The 19,792-nt window shown below is 35.9% G+C and overlaps 1 protein-coding gene across 1 annotated transcript in view; it reads left to right on the top strand.

Annotated features, from left to right (window-relative positions):
* The window catches only part of PKIA (cAMP-dependent protein kinase inhibitor alpha), a 78,774-nt gene that overhangs the window by 290 nt on the left and 58,692 nt on the right, over positions 1-19,792 (top strand). The gene's annotated exons all lie outside the window — the stretch shown is intronic.

Below are 19,792 nucleotides of genomic sequence, written 5' to 3'. Positions count from 1 at the left end.
GGGGGGGGGGAGGTTGGAGGGTATTTGGACCTTTTCTTTATAAATACATTTTAAATCGGGTGCATGTTTCGTGTATTTATCGCAAGGGTCCCAAAAGAACGCTTAATTTCAAAACCCCTGGCGGGGGGGGGGGGGAGCGACCCATAGCATTAATAAAGATTGGGGTACAGGAGAGGGAGCCCAGGACCAGCCAAACTCTAGGCTGATGGAGCTATCCACCCATCTGCAATGCCAGGGGAGGCCTCAGAGAGGGAAAGGCTTCTTTAGAAAGAAAAATCTTTTCCAGCCATTGCCCTTTCTTCCCCAGTCCTGCAGTTTCATTTTTAGTGGGGTGCAAGTTGGGGGTAAATCACGTCTGAGTGCGCAGGCTCTCCGGGGGAGCGCGCTCCCGGGGGACTGTCGAGGTTTGGTCTCCCCCCTGTGGCTGGCAGCTGTGTGGTGATCCATGCCGAGGAATGGAGTGAGGAGGGGGGAGGTGGGGGGGGAGAGATGACTTCATGCACAGCCCGAGCTGGGTGAGTGGAGCAGCTGCCGCAGCTGGAGCACGGGAGGAGGGGGGCGCGGCGACAGTAAGGATTGGGGGGGGGGGTCAGAGAAGGAGGAGAAGGGGGTAAGATACAGACCGCATTCCCCACCCCACCCCCAGTCCCCGCTGGAGCAGGGGAGTGACTTGCTGCAGCAGGTCTCTGGGAGCCGCGGGAGGAGGAAAATGTTCTGAGTGGGTCTTGGGGAAGGTAAGCGTGCTCGGTGGGGGGTAAGGGGGGGTGCGGCTGGTTCGTGCTGCAAAGGTTGCTGCCCCTGGGGCGGCTGCAGCTTACACCACAGGGGTGCTCTGCACTGCGGAAACCGAGGCTGGAGTAAGGGCTGGCTGGAATCGGGGTTTATTTATTTATTTTATTTTGCAAAAGGTTGATTTGAGGGCTGCACGCGAGGTAGAAAGAAAAAAAAATTAATTCTTTTTTAAAAATAAAATCATCAGTGTTTTCTTGTCTTAGAGAAGCTGCAAGAGGGAGGGTCCCTGGCTTTGAATCCTTGGAATCTTTCATCTGCCTGCCTCCTCCCACCCCCCTGCAATATGCGGTATCCGTAGAGCAGCAGGTTACTTAAGCAGGGTGTTGCATTCCCAACTGGGAAAAGCTTTCTGAACTCTCTCCTCTTTTTCCCCCCTCCCTCTTCTACCCTAGAAAGCTGGTATCTACTCTGTATCTATTTTCCAAACCAAAGCACTCTCCATTGACTCTTTAAGAAGATTTCCTATTTGAAGAATGTACTGCTCCCATTGTCTTTGCAACGTGCGTCTGTTATTCTACTTTTCCCCGTGATTGTTTTTGACTAAAGTATGTCAATCAACAAGTATTTATTATTCGCCTGCGGTGCGTCATGTACAGTTTCAATCACCTCCACCTTAATAATTTCTTTTGAATAGGCTTTGGCAGGGGTGATGGTAAGCCAGGCATCTTGTTCCCCCCACCCCCTCCCGCAGCCTATGGGTAAACCTTATTCTCCTATTTTTACACATTTTTCCTCGTCTAATTGTTTCAAGGACCTAGGAAGGGTATTGCAGTATGTAGCTAATTGCAACCTCGCTTGCCTATAGAAACAGACAACCCTGTGCAGCTGTTGTCTACATGGCGCCTTCAGTCAGTGGTGAGGAAAACCCTGCTTTTAACCAACTACAAACATGGTTTCTCACAGCTCGGTTGTGATCCCTGCAGCTGCCAGGACGATTGAATTGAGTAGGGGTATTGTATATGCAGTGTTACGAAGATATTTGGTCCCCTGGGTTAGACAGTGACTCAATCCGAATCTCACACTGTTCCTTTATTTCTCGGCATCCCCAGCCCCTCCCCCACTCCCATCTGTTAACTTTATGGGAAAGTCTTTTCCAGAAAAACCAACTGTGTCAACCCAGGATTCCCCTTAAAACTTCTCCAAATGTGATGCATAAAAAGCATTCAGGCAACATAGTGAGTCTTTGTATTCCTTAAGTTCCTGTTTTAACTGCATTATTTTTTTTTGTGTTAGTTGTAGTGACTGTACTGGGGCATCCCAATCTAATCCCTGTTATATGCACAGTGTTTTAGGATGTCCTCCTCCTTAACCTGGAGGTTCCCATAATATTCCTACAATTTTTAAAGCCAAAATTGAAAGTTTGATACCTCACCCTATTTATTCCCTGACTCTTTTCGGTGACAAACATATGGTTAAAAATGCTGCAAAATAGCTAATATGGCTGTACCATGACTTAGAAATATGCCACTTTACAGACAATAAGATTTGTTTTATACCAATATGTGTGTAGGGGTCAGATTCTGCCTGACACTAGCTCTGTTATCTTTACATTTGAAATATAAGAGATTGTCAACTTTGTAGATTTATTTTAACAGAGTGAGAGAAAAATAGAGCACAATTATTGTGTTCTCTTCACTAACTTTCTGGATCTGTATTTGGTTCTTTTAAAAAAAAAAATCTTTGTTAAATCTAGTATATCTCATTGTGTATTGACCAGAAAAGATTCCTTGGAGAAAGCTCCTCTCCTCCTTTTTATATCTATTTGCAAATAAGAAATTAGGGAATCAAATTTGCATTTGAAGAACCAAGAAGTGACATCATTCCCAAGTGAGTTCTTCTATTGGTTGCCAATGTTAATAGCATTTTGGTGCTTTTATCGTTTAAGTTTAATATGCATTGGAAATCAGTTCACTTTAACAGATTTAATAATCCAAGTAGTACTTAATATATGTATATATTACATCTATATATTATTGCCTTGAGGATTTTGACTCCCAAAATACTTGAGGAACTAAAATCAGAACTAAATATACAGGTTAGAGAAGGCAATGGGTTTAGGTAATTCTTTGCTAAACCTCTTTTCTACACTTGAAACAAATTTTACCTTGTGGTTTTTTCTGAGGACTTTCTTGGGTGGCAAACTGTGACATCTTGGATCTTCAGAAATCTAACCCAAAGATTTATGAAATCCTTAGATTCGTGTTTTGATCTTAGCAGAATTTTTTGATACATATCTTAAATAACAAGAAATCCTTTGGACGAGGCAGTGCTGATGTGGGAGTGTGTGTGCAGAAATTTTCCGTATAAAAATGACTTTTTTTTAATCCTTACCTTCCGACTTAGAATCAATACTGGATATTGGTTCTAAGGCAGGAGAGTGGTAATGGCTAAGCAATGGAGGTTTAGTGACTTGCCCAGGGTCACACAGCTAGGAAGTGTCTGAGGTCAGATTTGAACCCAGGATTTCTCATCTCTGGACCTGACTCTCAATCCACTGAGCCACCCAACTGCCCCCTAGAAATGACTTTCTAAAGAAAAATGACCCTTCAACAAGAAATAAATTCCATTTGCTGTCATTTACAGCCATCAGTGCTGGTGTAATCATTTTTTTAGATGTTTGGGGTGGGAGGAGAGAGAACTGCATTGAGAGGGCATCAAGGGAAGCACTTGTCATGAAGCAAAGGAGAAAAAAACAATATTGGTTTTGGAGAGAGCTTAGTGTTTCTCCATTTAATAGAATTAATAAATAAAGCTTTCTTTTATAAATACTCATTTTTGATAAATAGGTCTGAATTCAGAACATGGGAGACAAAAATGAATATTAATTCAATCATTCTTCTACTTTTGCCAATAAAGGCTCCAAGGCCAATGATAAAATTTAACTTATAAGACCTAAGGTTGGTCCTCAGAAATAGAGGTAGAAATAAAACAGTTTTAGTAATGGCTGCTAAAAGGGTAGCAGGCAGTCTATTGATTATGATACTAAAGTTAACCTGTTGTTTTTCAGTCATGTACCTAAATCTGTGAGGTCACAGATAACAATTAGGGAGGAAAGAGCATAAAAATACATTTATGATTTAGCTCAAAAAACTGTAAATGATGTCAAGAAACTAAAGAATACAAAAGTAAGAATCAAAAGTGATCAAAATTAAGTCATCCTTTGGTACCACCATTTGATGCTAACAAAAGGTATTGAAATAAGGTGAATTTATGAAGAGTGTAAAAGAAATTTCAACTCATTTGATGAATAAAAGGCTTTTTCTCACAAATTACCTTAAATTTTCTAATCTATATATGTTTTGTATCTCTCAATAGAATGTAAGCTCCTTGAGGGCACAGACTGGCTCATATTTTTTATTCTTTGTATGTTCACTCCTTAGCAGAGTCTTGTGCATCAGCAGGGCTTAATTATATGTTAAATGAATTTAAATTTGGGCTTGTATAAAACCCATAGGCAGATTTTAACTGGTCTTAATTTTCAACATCTACCTATATTTTTTCCTTTTAAAAAAAGATTTCATTTTAGGAGTGTGGCTTCCATTCAAGCCAGTATAGTTATGTCTTCAGCCACCACTGAGAATTGAGCATAGAAGAAACAAGTGGAATTTCAACTGGAAAGATTCACATTTGCTATATGGAAGAAAGTCTCTGGTATCTTTTCCTTTATACTTGATTCTGTTCTATCAACTAAGGTGTCTCCCCTTATTTTGAATTGCTACAAGCGCCTGTGTGCCAAAATTTTGTATTTATGGTCATGTATTCATGTCTGGGACTGGAAGGATGAGGGTGGGAGAAATCAGGTTGGGGTTTCTTTGAAGTTTTCCCTGTCAGTTTGACTATGGGCAGTGCCTAGCACCACATAATAGAACTTAATACTTATTGATTTATAGCCTTTGTCACATTATTCAACACCTAATTATCTATTGTCTTATATTGTTTGCTGCTAGTACCTGTGAGTTAGTCTTCTCTCCTGGAATAGATTGTAAGCTTTTGGAGGTAAGGTGCATGCTTTATACATATTATTTGTTGGAATTCTTGGTATATAAAAACACTCAATGAGTACTTATTGATGGGAAGGATTTTTTAAAAAGATAACTGATTAACAAAAATTTTGCAAACCTATAAATTAGACTATGTTGCTAACTAAGGTAAGGGTTTTTTTTTAATTTAAGGAACAGTCGTAATTCTTTTGACCTGGGTTATTTTCCAGAGTAAGCCTATCAGACAACAAGAGAAGATTTAGTTTGGGTGCTATGCTTCTATCCTGTCTTTCAAATTCTTTGATATTTCTCTAGTTCTGAGTAGGGGTTTATCTTTGAAATGGCACAATCTTCTAATTATATACCAGAGAAGTTCCGCCTCCTTTACTCCTTCCCAGCACTTAGCTAAAGGCCTTATATGCCTCATGAGAGAGGTAAAATAATGCCTGTATATGATTATGAATATAAAACCCCACATTAATGGTAGCCATTATTTCCCCTCTGGTCCCTGGTTTTTCCTCATCTGTGAAATGAAGTTCTGGGACTGGATATTCTCCTAGGTCACTTTCCATTCTAAAAACATCAGTGTTTAGATCCAAAAGGGAATAGATTCTAGAGATTTAACTCTTAACATGAGGACATTGAAACTCAAGGAACTGAAGTGACTTGTTCAAGCACCAGCCACTGAGAGAGATGGTCACGTTTATATTGCTTTAAGGTTTAAAAAGCACCTCACTGAAACCTTGTGATCTTGGTTGTCCTTAATATCCCTTATTTACAAATGAGGAAACAGACTTAAATATTAAAAGTGATCTACCTCTGGTCGTATACCTACTAAATACCCCTGATTTTGAGTCTAGTCTGTTCTTTTACTGATGACTACTATGAATCTCCCTTGAACCCTATAATTTAAAGAAAATTAATGAAATTTATTATTCACATTTTATAATAGGAGTCATCACCTTTTTTAAAAGTGCTTTGTTAGAGGTGGTCACAAAGTATAGTAGGTAGAATGCCAGATATGCAATCAGTCAAACCTGGGTTCAAAGGTGGCCTCTGCCACTTCCCAAGTGTGTTACCCTGGGTAAGTCACTTACCCCTGATTAATCACTTAGCCCTTACTGCTCTTCTGCCTTAGAATTGATATTTAGTAACAATTCTAAGGGTGAGGATTTTTTTTAAATGCTATGTTACTAAAATTTATTTTATTCTGCTCTGAGTATGCTTTTGTGGAATTAAATGGGAATAAGAAAGTGGGGTGAGAATTTCTCCTTGGAATAATCAAAAGGCACTGATTGGTACAAATGTTTTTGTGGGAAAGTATGCTGTTAATTCTTGGGAATGGGGATGTTCCAGGGCAAATGTTTTTATTATGCTATTCTAGTAAGTATCTTTGCGTTGGGGATTTGTGGGGAAAGGGGAGCCTTGGAAAGTTTCATCTACTTATATCTTGTGAATTTTCTACCCATTAGAGATTACTTTCATTCAGTCAAATATTAATCTTTTGGACTATGGGGATAGAAAGATGAATAAAAGCCATTCCTGGCCTGAAGTTTCTCATAATCTGGTAATGTTCTCAATAATGTGAAATAAGCATGCAAATAAATTCAAAGGCATGTTTGACAAATGTCATGCTGATGTTTTGGACAAGGGACAATAGGAATTCAGAGGAAGGAAGGGTCACTTTTGGTGACAGAAGATCAGGTAAGACTTCTTGGTGGAAGTAGCATTTGAATTAGACATTAACAAATAGGATTTCAGTGGGTAAAAATGAATGACTTCAGGATCCCAGGGCAGGGATAGAGGCAAGAGGAAAACAATATTTTAGAAAGTGAGTGCAGAGAAGCAAATCATGGAAGTGAGTGTTATATATGTGCCAATATGAGGGATGAGAGTAGCCTATGTGTAGAAGAGAATCAGTTTTTTTTCTTTTAAAATAGAAAAATACCTGAGCAGCATCTTAACCAAACAGACGTCAGTATTTTATTTTTCTCCACACTACAGAAATATGCATTTTAGTTATAGCAGTATAGCCAGGAAGGGAAAATTTTGGAACATGGAGACATTTCAGCAAATCACATCTATACCTTTCTCTATCTTTCCCAAACATTCAAACACAGTATTACCATTGCTTTGTAATAGCTAACATTTATATAGTTCTTAAAGGTCAGCAATGCACATGTATCTGTTTCCTTATTTGAACCTCAAAAAAAAAAAAACCCTGTGAAATAGGTTTATAGATTAGGAAACTGAGCCTGAGAGATTAAGGGACTTGCCCCAGGATTATATAGTTATTAAGTGTCTGAGACAGATTTTTCACTTGGGTTTTCCTGACTCTTAAGCCAAGTACTTGATTCCTCATTTCACTGTAACAACTAACTGCCTTCATCAATGAACTATTTAAAACTCATGAAAATATACACACTCACTAGCAGAGCAGTCTCCCAACAATAAAGTAAGTATCCTCTAAACATTAATTAGCAACATGTGGATACTTTCACTTTTTATCAATTTCTCATGATCCATTACTTTCTAAATGTGTTTTCCTCATTCTAAAATATGTTTACAGACCTAATAGATAAAGGTATTTTTTCTTTGTTTGGCTGTGCTCTAGAAAGTACCATGAGAATTTTGTAGATGGAAAGGTTTCTGACATCACTAGTAAATAAGGGTTAGTCAAAGCAAGAATTAGGACACCACTCCAGAAAGTTCTCTATCAGAAATGTTTAAAAGTCAAGTTTTCTAATAGTGTATCCTCATAAAAGATATTAAAGGATAGCTAGCCCTCAAAGTTATTTGAGAACATAGAAAAGTGTAAACACGAATGATCTGAATAAATTTACTTTGGACTCTTTTTCTTTCAGTGTTTTATCCCATCTGCCTTAAAAATGATGCCAGATATAAAATGGTAAATATGGAATTTTTCCCAAATAAAGATAATTATAAGATGTTCTGCATGCCAATAACTCTTTGGGATTTCTGGCAACTCCCAGGTAATAATCTATGGATAACCAGTTGTGGCAGATTCTGATTAGATGAAACAGACTTGGATTATATAGACCTAGAAACTGGCAGTATGATATTTGTCAACGACATAGCCTAGCTAATTTCAAAATGGCTTATTAAAAAATTGATTACAAGATGCTAGGTTCTTCAAGCATAGCAACCCTTGAACACTCTCTATGAAGTTAGAGTTTGATCTACATGGATTTTACACCTATGAAATCAGATGTTATGGAAATATTTTTAAATGATTTTTTTTTAAAAATCTTTCCAAATGAAATTGATTTAGGGATACATTTCGAAGTTGTCCAATAGGCAGAATTTTTGTCTTTTCTCTTTCATCCACTCAAAGTTTGAAAGAGGCTATAGCCAGCATCACATAATACATTTCAAGAAAACATGTTGTAAATCACAGTTGAAGTTCATAATATGTAGAGTTAGAGCTAGAAGGAATCTTGGGAGACTGTCTAATCATACATACTCATTTTACAGATGAGGACATTGAAGTCCAAGTTGGTTAAGCTATTTTGGTGCCAGAGGCAGGATTTGAACCTAGGTTCTCTAACTCCAGAACCATCAAAGAACAAATCATAGAAACAGTTACTGATTTCATTGAAGAGAATGACGAGGAAACAATATATCAAAATCTATGGGATATGGCCAAAGCTGTACTTGGGAAAATTTGTATCCCCAAGTGCCCATATCAACAAAATAGAGAGGGAAGAAATTAATGAATTGGACTTGCAACTTAAAAATCTGGAAAGAGAACAAATTAAAACTCCCCAGATAAAAACTAAATTAGAAATCCTAAAAATGAAAGGAAAAATTAATACAATTGAAAGTAAAAGAACTATTGACTAATAAATAAGACTAGGAGCTGGTACTCTTTAACTCCAGTACCATTGCTCATTCCACTCCACCATACTATTGTTAGTCAAAACCTGTTGCAATAATGTGTGTGTGTAGGTGGGAAGGCTTAAAATCTTACATGATAGGGGTTCTGACTTTTTAAAAATGACCACTGAAAGGATGCTCAATTTCATTTAAAGGTTAGTGAAAATTAAAATGCAATTCCCCCCCCCCATTTGTCTTCATGGACTTCTTAGATATCTGTGATTCCTAAATAAAGAACTCCTTCTTTAGATTCTATTATAGGTAGTTCCAAAGTTATCCAGTCCATCATGGCAATTTTATCCAATTGTCAAGTCAAATCTCACTATATTCTTTGCTGATTTTCCCATCCAATTAAATTCAGCATGTATGTATGAAGGACCCATGTTCTGGTCAAAGCACTGTGAATGCAAAGCCTAAGTGGAATATAATCCCATCCCTGTTTCATCCATAATTAGAACAGTAACAGCCCTATCCATAAGTGTAGCCAACCTATGGAAGCCAAAATTTAAAACCATATGAAATATTCTGAGAAGAGTCTGAACTATAAAATGTTAAGCCTTCTGAGGTGAGCACGACTGGTTCATTTTTGTCAGTAGGGAAGAGGGGACTTGACAGGTTCATTTAAATGATATTTGTGCTAATTAGAGTAATAATACAGTACAAAGCAGCATGTCTTATGGCTGCCTTCCCACCTCCATTTAGAAAATAAAAGCTTATTAAGCTTACTTTAAAGGTCACTACAGTATTTCAAGAGATGTTATGTTTTCCAGAAAACACATACATACATACATACATACATACATACATACATACATACATACTTTTATGTGTTTTTGCCTTTGACTCGATAATTTTCTGATAAAGTTAGCTTCTCTCAAAAGCAGAAACAAAGGGTAGCTAAGTGGCTCAGTGAATAGAGAGCCAGGACTGGAGATGAGATCCTGTGTTCAAATCTGGGTCCAGATACTTCTTAGTTATGTAACCCTCTGGGCAAGTCACTTAAACCCCATTGCCTAGCCTTTATTACTCTTCTGCCTTGGAAGCAATACCTAGTATCATCAATTCTAAGACAAGTGCTAAGGTTTAAAAAAAAACAACAGTGATTTTAGATAATCAATAACCCAAATACCAGCTTTAACAATGTACTGCATTGACTGGGCAGAACAGGAACAGATTTAGGCATCAATACTGTTGTCAAGATAAATAGCAACAACACAGCCAATTGTGTGATCTTCTTCCCCATGATATATAGCACAAAAAATTTCACTGGGCATCTGATTTTCCAAGTATGATTTATCACACCTTGTTCCTTCAATAATTAAAATATACCAAAAACAACCAAGTTGGGAATTTAGAGCTTAATTGCTCCTGGTTATTTGCCCATTTTCTTAATTGGATTCTGTTGGGGCTAATAGAAATAATATTAGACATGAGCCTGACTCCCATTTTAACCATTTAGGAAAACTTGTCAGACTTGCCCAAATCCAGTACTATTTTAAGAGTAGTCATATTCAAAGCAGACTTTTCCTGGTATTAGGTTTGAGTCCTGTAAAAGCAAAATTCTGTCATGAGTTCTTATAAACTAGTACTCTTTGGAGAATAATACATTCTTTGTATTCATTTTGACTAGTGCCTCCATTAGAACATTTTTTTCATGACACCTTTAAAGAAGTGACTTATGACAAAGCATTATTCATACACATTTCTTTCCCTTGGCCATTAAAGAAATAGTGTAAATACAGTGTAATGTAATAAGTGCTCGCCTCAGAGTTGTGCTTTGTTGGAATAAAACAGGGCTAGTGTTAACCTTTTTGAGACATACAGGAATCAGAATTCTACAACAAGGTGTCTCGGTGGATAGAGTGCCAATCTCAGAGTCAAGAAGACCTAAATTCACATCTAGCCTCTGTGACCTTGGGCAAGTCACTTAAACCTATTTGCCTCAATTTCCTCATTTGTGAAATGAGCTAGAGAACGAAATGGCAAACCATCTTTCCAAGAAACCCCCAAAGGGGATCACCAAGAATTGGACATGACTGAAAATTACTAAACAACAAATCTACAAATCCCCACCAATTTTCATGACAAAAGATTAAGACATAATGAACCCCTAAGGAAATTAAATATTAAATAGAATCACAGAATCTTCAAGTAATATTCTCAGTGACTTTATGGTGCAATCAATACCTGAAGAACTCTTGCTATGAGGGAGAGAAACAGGCATTTGTTAAGTACCTACTGTGTGCCAGGCACAGTGCTAAGTACTTCACAGCTCCCTCATTGGAGCCTACAACTCTGGGAGATAGATGCGATTGTAATTCCATTTCATAGATAGTGAAACAGACAGAGAGGTTAAATGGCTTAAACAGGGTTATACAGCTAGTAAATGAGGCCCGATTTAAGCTTGGGTCTTAACTCCCCAAACTTGTTTGGCACATGTCAGTAGGTAGATGGGGACATATCCAAGGGATATGGAGATAAAAACAAGATTTGGCAAATATTTGGATATTTATGGAGTGGTGAGAGTGAGCATTCAAGAATGACCCTGAATGTCAAGCCTAAGTGATTTGAAATCTGATGGTGATCCTTGAAGCAGAGAAGTTTTTAAGAGGGGTAGATTTGGGGAAATGTTGAGTTTGTGATCCCTATGGGATGTCTAGTTAAATGTGTAATGAGTAGATGGTGATAAAGAACTGGAACTCAGGAGAATAGGGCTGAATATAAAACAAAACTATTCAAAGGGGGGTGGGAGGAAATGGCCCATAGCTAGTGAAATTTATTTAGCAAGAAGTACTTAAGAAAACTGAAGCTTGGGTTTTCCATAACGCCCCAACTCCTATGAATGAGGAAACAAAATATCTCCCCAAAAGTCAGGTTTTCTTTGCAAGTGATAGAGAGAATGAGTGTTGGAGAACTTGAGGTAGACTTTGGTGTATTCCAGGAAGAGACTAGAGCTCTGGCCCCCAAAGGATTTATTTCACTGAGTAAATCTTTTGCTTGGATTCCACCATCCCAGTCCTCAGTCCTTTCTCAGACTGTCCTCTTCGAGTTGAAAATCCCCATTAAAATTGAGGTTGACTATAAGTACAAGGTTAAATTTAGGAGTTTAGATAAAATGGGAAGGTTTTCATAAGTGAAGGAATTCAGCTGCCCTTGGCCTTGTAAGTGATAAAAGCCAATGGCAACATCATGGCTACTTGACTCTAGTAATTTAATTGCTTTAGCTTTTTTATTCTGAGAAGTTGGCAGTTGAAAAGTAAGGGGTTTTTAAATTAAAATATTAAATATTCTTGAACTTTTTTTATCCTGTTTCACTGTTGAGTAAGGGAACTAGCAAAAAAGAAAAAGTAAATTCTGTATCTGTACAAATGGAACACAGTTAGTTTTGAGAGAGAGTAGACCAAGGTATCAATGTGAATCTGTCTTTCAAAAGTCATTATTTTACCACAAAGTGAATCTAAAAACTGAATAGGTTGTTTGATAGAAGCATCTATCCCATTGAATCAAAGGCTTAAAAGGGTCATTTTTTTTAAGTTTTTTTTTTTTTTAATTAGGAAAGCATTAATGAACTAAGAAATGGTGTCACTGTTAAAGCAGAAAGACTAGCTAAATGGATTGTTTTCCTTTTTAATTCTAGAAATGTACAGAATTGAAAGCAAACTGAATTGGTACCGAGATATATTATTAGTTATGAGATAAATATGAGAAATTCCAAAGCAATTTGAGATAATCCCAGAACATGTTTTTTCCTCCTTTTTATATTAGAAAAATAAATAGCTTTTAATTATTTCTAGTTACATGGGTTTTCATCATTTTCCAGAACAAATACAAATCTATTACTTTGAAATTTTTTTCAACAATGAAGTTACTCACTTTCTTTGTATTTTATCACCCATGTTTATGCTCTATTAGTTTCCTTTATTCCAGCCTACTTTCCTTTGATATCTTTCAGGCAGCTTTTTGTCTAAATTCTTGACCTTCTTCCTTTTTAATTTATTTTTTTTACTCTCCTATAGAAAAACCATTACACTATCAGTCCCCTCTGCCCCTTCCTTCCTAATACCAGAGATATTCATTCTCTTTGTGAGGAGGACACCTTTCCTATTATTTTGTGTTTTTTCCCCCTCATGCTTGCAGTGGGGTGATGTGGGCCCAGTCTGCATTGTCATGACTCAGTGTTATGGTTGAATTGTTAAGCCTTTGGGCCAATCTGTATCTCATTCTATTCTGCTGGGGAAGAAAGGCTTCCTAGGGGTCAGCTGTAGAGGACTGGTCTTCTCTCTGTAATACAAAGTTGCCAAACTTTGACCTGGTGAGTGGGAGGAATCAGGAAACATTCCAGTTTTTAAATTTTTCTTTGAATAGTTAACAGATCCAGAAGTAGTCAGTTTAATGCATCCATATATACATATATATACACAATCACAGATATCATACATTCCTGCATACATGTGTGTATATATATATATTTTAAAAATTTTTAGATTCACAAGCAATATCAAATTTTTCTCTTTTTACTAATTTATTCCAAAAATGGCATTACTGATATTTAATAAGAATTCAGATTAGATTGATTTTTTAAAGGAAAAAAGTAAATAATGAAATGTTCTCTCCCTTAATCCAGAGGCAATTTGTGCTTCCTCTTCTCTACTACTTAGGTGGAGACCTTTTTAGAAGAAAATAGACTTGTTTTACAAAGGTCCTTTGACATTCACATCCTCCCCACTAAACACTTGGAAACAGTTGCAGCTATTGATGCTAAGTCACTGGGAAACCCTCCAATGTCAGTCTTGGAAATAGATTTTAGTTTTTTTTTGGGGGGGGGGGGGGAACATTCAATAACAGTAGATCAAAACAGATACCTGAAGGTACATGAAAAGGTTAATTTTATGGATTCAAATGTTAAATACCCTATATTAACTATAAGAAACATTGCTAGATTTTTTCAAAAAAGGAAATTAATCATTCTTCATATTGTTTTTGTTATCATGTTAATTTTTCACAAAGGGCTCAATTTTGGGAGGTTGTTAGACATACTAAAATTTCCTATATACAGGAGACTTCAGATTTAGCCCTCCACCAATGGAGATCAATAAGTTCTACAATTTATATTCTTAGAGAATTGCCTGGGCTGAGTGACTTGCTTATGATTATACAGCTAATGTGTGTCAAAAGCAGGACTTGAATAAAGTTCTTCCTGCCCCTGAGTGGCCTCTAAAGGATGTGCCACTCTGCCTCTTATTTGCATTGCATTATCAAATTGACTAATAAGTGTTCTTTTTTAGTAACTACTAATGGTGTTTAATTTTTAAAGCTATCTCGTTTTCTTTTGGAACTGGTACCTTTTTTATTGCTGTTTTCACTTTTTGAAATTTTGTTACATTAAAATTCTCAAGTAACTCCCCTCCCCACACTACAGAAGGCATTTGACAAAAAGATACAAGTATATATAAAACAGTATCTTGCTTATCTCTATTTATCAGTTCTTTCTCAGAGGTGGAAATGGCCTCCATGACAGAAGGGGTCAACAGCAGAGATTTGGTCTTCTCTCTGTAATACCAAATTTTGACCTGGTGAATTGGGAGGAGGAACCAGGAAACATAATGTCAGTTTTTAATTTTTTTGTCAATAGTTGTAATCATGAGTAGAAGTCATTCTTCAGATAATGTATAATGTTCTCTTGGTTCTACTTGTTTCACTCTTCATAATTTCATATAGGGTTTTTGCATTTTTTTTTAAATTAACCTGCATTGGAATGGCTAGGTGATTCAGTGGATAGAGAGCCATGCCTGAAGTTGGGAGGACTTGGATACAAATCTGGCCTCTGACACTTCCTCACTATGTGGTCCTGAGCAAGTCACTTCACCCCAGTTACCTAACCCTTAACTGCTCTTGCTGCCTTGGAACCAATACTTAGTTTCAACTCTAAGATAGAAGGCAAAGCTTTAGAAAAAAATTAACCTGCATTATCAATACTAAACATATGCACTAAATATTATAGCATCCAAATTTTTAAAGGAAAAGGTAAGAAGTTATAGGTGGAAATAGATAACAAAACTATAATAATAGACCTTTCCCTATCAGAATTAGGTTAAATCTAACAAAAAAATAAATAAGAAAGAAGTCAAGGAGGTAAATAAAATCTTATTTAATCCAGATCAGATATCACAAGAGAACTGAACATGAATAGAAAGGAAAATACTTTTTTCTCAGCAGTACATGGTACCTTTACAAAAATTGACACTATTAAGACACAAAAACTTTATAGTTAAATGCACTTGCATTTACAATTTTATTTAACTCATATATATATATATNGGAACCAATACTTAGTTTCAACTCTAAGATAGAAGGCAAAGCTTTAGAAAAAAATTAACCTGCATTATCAATACTAAACATATGCACTAAATATTATAGCATCCAAATTTTTAAAGGAAAAGGTAAGAAGTTATAGGTGGAAATAGATAACAAAACTATAATAATAGACCTTTCCCTATCAGAATTAGGTTAAATCTAACAAAAAAATAAATAAGAAAGAAGTCAAGGAGGTAAATAAAATCTTATTTAATCCAGATCAGATATCACAAGAGAACTGAACATGAATAGAAAGGAAAATACTTTTTTCTCAGCAGTACATGGTACCTTTACAAAAATTGACACTATTAAGACACAAAAACTTTATAGTTAAATGCACTTGCATTTACAATTTTATTTAACTTATATATATATATATAGTAATTACTATACAAGGGACACAGTTTTTTGTCCAGCTATGAATTTCCATTGAAGGCATGGAATGAAGAAAGTAGTGATTTAAACTGAAAAGGGATAGAGAATGGGATAGAGCATAATTTTGCCCCTGCATCCTTGTATGACATCTGAGTCACAGTAATGCTCCAGTGTACAGTTTAATGGTATGGTCAAAGCCTAGTCAAGGCATACTGCTGAATTTAGTATAATACATTGTGATTGGCAGCATTTGTTCATTTTCAGCCTAAGAATGGAATTATTGTACTGTTATGGAGCAGAATTGAGTGGAGTGGGTGGAAGTGAGCTTGCTCTACAGGTCCAAGCCAAAATTGCTGCTAATCCCTCTTCTGAATTCTGAATCCATTAGTCTGTCAGAACGCCTTCAAGCTTAGTTTCTAAGTCTCTTCCTGTTTTGTAAGAATTGGTACACACAGAAAAGTACATACCGCTTTTGTTATATTAAAAGTAAAGTCTTGTAAATATCACCGCAGCTCTCCTTACCTTACTTAAATACTGGGTTAAAGAAAAATTACATTTTTAAATTATATACAAGTAGGAAGCAAACTCGTCAAAGCAGTTCCATTTGAAAGCAACTCTTTTTTTGAGAGGAAACTTATTATTTGAATGCATTTCTTTTCCAAGGTCTTTGTGGATTATTTTATTCTTTAAAAACCCTGACTTAATATTAACATGCACATATACTTGTTTTTGTATGTTCTTAATTTCCTTTGATTTATTAATTCTGACAGTATAAGCCAGTAAAACAAGAGCCTGTGGGAAAGAAGTTGTTATCTCTCAGATGGAAATGAGCCTATATTCTAAAAAATAATAACAGATCCCATTTTTTTATCATACTTCCCCATCTCCTTTTTCTCCTAAGCCATAAATTTTTGAGCTAGCTCCTAAACTATTATGATTTGTGTGACTAGCTAATATACAATTCCACTCTGTAACTGGAACTTTGGGCTTAGCTTTCCAGAGCAATGGAAAAGCAGATTGGTGGACAGGTTTGCACAGAGTTCAGTGTTCAGAATTGAGCCTTACTCATTTTGAACTGTTAGTTTACATCATTAAACCTTCCTTCCATTTTTATATAGAGAATTGTGGGATTTTGCTATTGTGTCTAACTCCGTTACCCATTTTTTTCTTGGCAAAGATACTGGAATGTTTTGCCATTTTCTTCTCCACTGGACTGAAGCAAACAGAGAGATTAAATGACTTGCCCAGGGTTGCCCAACTAGCAAATGTCCGAGGCCAGCTTCAGACCCACGTCCTCTTGATTCCAGGCCCATTGCTCTATCCACTCAGCCAACTCTACTACCTCCATTAAGCCTTCAGCACCTGGTATTCAGTGGGCAGCTCCCATTCAAGGATTGCCCATGCCTGACCGAAATGACATCAGATTGGGTGCGTTTAGAGTGATTTGACAATAAACAAAATCATGGCATAATCTCATGTAAAAATTGCTCCCTTTCATGCTTATGAAAATTTTTTTTTAAAATGCTAACGTGATTGTAGCAAACTCAGGATTTTCAGAAGTGATGTCTTTTTCTTTTGTAACAACTCAAAGATGATATTTTTTGTGACTAAAAATACCAACTGCCGTCTGTCAGATTCTACTCTCCCTGTCCCATTGCCAAATGGTGACCTAGGTTTAAAAAAAAATGTTAGTCATTGGAAGACATGGACTGTTGGATTCTTAATATGAGGCAGTATGATATAATGTGGATAGAGCACAGCTTCAAGGACCAGAAGACCCAGGTTTTCATGAGTCATTCACTTCTGAGGCTTCCTTTGGATCCTTAGCAAATCATTAAACCTCTTATTGCGCCAGACAGCTCTCTAAAACTAGACCAAGTGCTTATCAGCTCACTGTTAGCTCCCTAAACAGATAAAAATCATATATTTGGGTCCACACATAAACCCTCTCTCCAAAAGACATTACTTATCCCCAGAAACATGACCACTAAGTAATGATTTTTTTAAGGGCCACAGATAGTAATAAAGACAGTCTACTAAGAAATAGAGAGGTTATAACTATCAATTCAATCAATTAAATATTTTTTAGTGCCTACTATGTTCTGTGCATTAAGTCTTCAAAGACAAAAGCCAGACAATCCCTGCTTTCAAGGACCACTAAGTAATGATTTTTTTAAGGGCCACAGATAGTCGTAAAGACAGTCTACTAAGAAATAGAGAGGTTATAACTATCAATTCAATCAATTAAATATTTTTTTAGTGCCTACTATGTTCTGTGCATTAAGTCTTCAAAGACAAAAGCCAAACAATCCCTGCTTTCAAGGACATTACAGAGAATGGAGGAATTGAAACAAGTAACTTAATCAGATATATTTTGCATTTATTTTTCCATGAAATAACATCAAGTGTGGGTAAGAGAATGGGTATTCCAGGGACATAGTGACAGGGAATGAATAATAAGAAAGGAATTTTGTAGTAGTAGGGTTGATAATAGATGCACATGAAGGAATCATACCTTTCACAAAGACTTAGCAAGCTTATACCTGAGAAACAGATTCTGAGTAGATCCACAGATAGCTGGAGTGTCCCACCTTTCAAAGAAGCAGTAGTAATGGCTAGGTACATTAGTACATTTCTTATCAGCTGCCTTATAAAAATATTTTGAATCAAGGACTCTTTTTTTCATTCTCAAATATGCCACAAATAAATTTGACTTCCCCTTTCAAGTGTTTTATTACACATCCGATGTCAGATCAGGTTTTAGAATGAATTGAATAGCAAATCTATGTTTCTCTTTTCCTCAGAAATCATTAGACAGGTAATGTCTAGAAAACATATACTAACATTGATATGGTAAGCTGTAAATATCTAAAACCAAAAGCCAGAATTATATAATGAAAATAAAGTAAAATCCTTCACATTAAGTTCAGAGGTAAGATAAAAATGTCCATTGCCACTATATCAAATAACATTTGAAATATTGCTGGGATTACTAGCTACCTGTGGCAATAAGACAAAAAAGACGAAATAGAGGTCATAAACATAGGTAAAGAAGAAGCAAAATTCTCACCTTTTGCAGATATCACAATACATATTTTGAGAATTCTAGACTTAAATAAAATTCATTTAACAATAACTTGAGTAAAGATGCAAGTTATAAAATAAATCCACATAAATATTCATATTCTTTTATAGTGCCATCAAAATCCAGGAGGAAATAAGTTCCATTTAAAACAACTATAAAATATATAAATATTTGAATTTGTCTATGAATATAAACACAAGAACTTTATGAATATAACTATAAGAAATGTTTTATTACAAGAAAGACCTAAATATCAAAGTACTAATTGCTCATGAATAGATTGAGCCAATGTAATAAAAAAAAGATAATACTGCTTAAATGAATATACTTATTCTGAGCCATATCAATTCTAGTACTCCAATTTACTTTATACTCCAAATTACTTTATAATGCTAGAAAAAAATGGAATACATCTAGAAGGAGAAAAAGAGTCAAGAATCTCAAGGGACATAATGGGGAAAAAACAGAAGGAAAGGGGCTTAATAGTACTGGATTTTCAGTCCATGCCACAAAATTGTAATCATTGAAGTGATCTGATATATTAAAGTACACAATTTGCAAAAGAAAACAAACCCATTTGTCAGTAAACCCAAAGAACCCATGTACTAGCATAAGGACTCATGAATTTGACAAAAATCTACTGGGAAAATTTGAGGGCAGTCTGACAAATTAGATCACAATATGTCAGGATAGCCTCCAAATAGATACGTGACTTGGACTTAAATTAAGAAGCAAAGAACAAATTACCTTTATGTCTATGACTCTAAAGGGGAAGAGCTAATGACCATACATGGACTTGGAAGGATCATAGAAGAAAACATGGACAATTTTGGTTATATAAATTTTAAAAGATATTATACAAACAAAACCAATGCAGCTAAAATTAGAGGGGGAAATTCAAAAGAGAATTTCTTTTTTCAATGTTTCCTTGATAAAGACCTCATTTTTAGATATGTTGGGAACAGATAAAAATAAGTCATTACCTAATTGATCAGTGGTCAAAGAATAGCCTATTGGTGATCATTTCTTAAAATCTCAAAATTAGTAATAGAAAATTAAAATTCAAACCACATCATGCTATCAAAAAGAAAAAATGGTAATTGTGGGAAGGGGTGAAGAAAAATAGGTGCATTAATGTGCTATTGATGAAACTGAGTTAGTCCAGCCATTTTGAAATGTAATTGGAAATATGCTCCAAAAAGGTTACTAAATATCTATACCTTTTGACCAAATTATACACCATTAGATCTATACTCCCAAAGAGATGAACAGAAAAGGACCAATATTTGCAAATCTATGTATATCAGCT

This window comes from Gracilinanus agilis, chromosome 1 (assembly GCF_016433145.1).
Source record: "Gracilinanus agilis isolate LMUSP501 chromosome 1, AgileGrace, whole genome shotgun sequence".
In the NCBI taxonomy this organism is placed as follows: domain Eukaryota; kingdom Metazoa; phylum Chordata; class Mammalia; order Didelphimorphia; family Didelphidae; genus Gracilinanus; species Gracilinanus agilis.
This window is presented reverse-complemented; position numbering and strand designations above follow the sequence as displayed.